The sequence below is a fragment of the Pteropus alecto genome, unplaced genomic scaffold (assembly GCF_000325575.1).
Source record: "Pteropus alecto unplaced genomic scaffold, ASM32557v1 scaffold78, whole genome shotgun sequence".
NCBI lineage: Eukaryota > Metazoa > Chordata > Mammalia > Chiroptera > Pteropodidae > Pteropus > Pteropus alecto.
In genome coordinates, this window is record NW_006443124.1 from 9,304,251 (window position 1) to 9,304,804 (window position 554).

A 554-nucleotide genomic window follows, 5' to 3' on the forward strand; every position below is an offset into this window, starting at 1 on the left:
CGTACGAGCCAGCATGCTCCCTCCGAGCTGGGCCCGGCCGAGCGTGTCATAGCTCGATTCGGATCCCAGTTGGAGCGGGCGTTAGGCCGGGGATTACGGTGTGAAGTCCGGGACCGGGGACTCGCCGAGGAGCCGCACAAGGCCTCGGCGTGCCCCCCAAGAGCCCGCGCCCTGCCCGCGCTGCGGAGTCCTGTTTTAAGGCTGTGGAGCCGCAGCTGGAGGTGTGGACGCGGCGGGAGGCTGGGCGAGGGCTCGCTTCCGAGCACCCTAGCTCCCGGCTTCGCCGCCGGCCCAGGCCCTCTGCTCAGCTCCCGGGCTAGGAGTTGGCCCCCTTGTCCTGGCGAAGACCCCCGTTCTCATCGCCCGCCGCACAAGGGTCGAGCTGGGAGAGCTCGGGGCGCGGCCAGGGCCCCGCGCTGCGCCCAATTTGCACACCCGCTCTCCGGCCCGCGCCCCTGTTTACAGCGTCCCTGTGTATGTCGGACTGACTGTATAGAATTATAAATCTGTCTATATCGACTTGTCCATGTACGTCTATTAAAACCATAGTACGA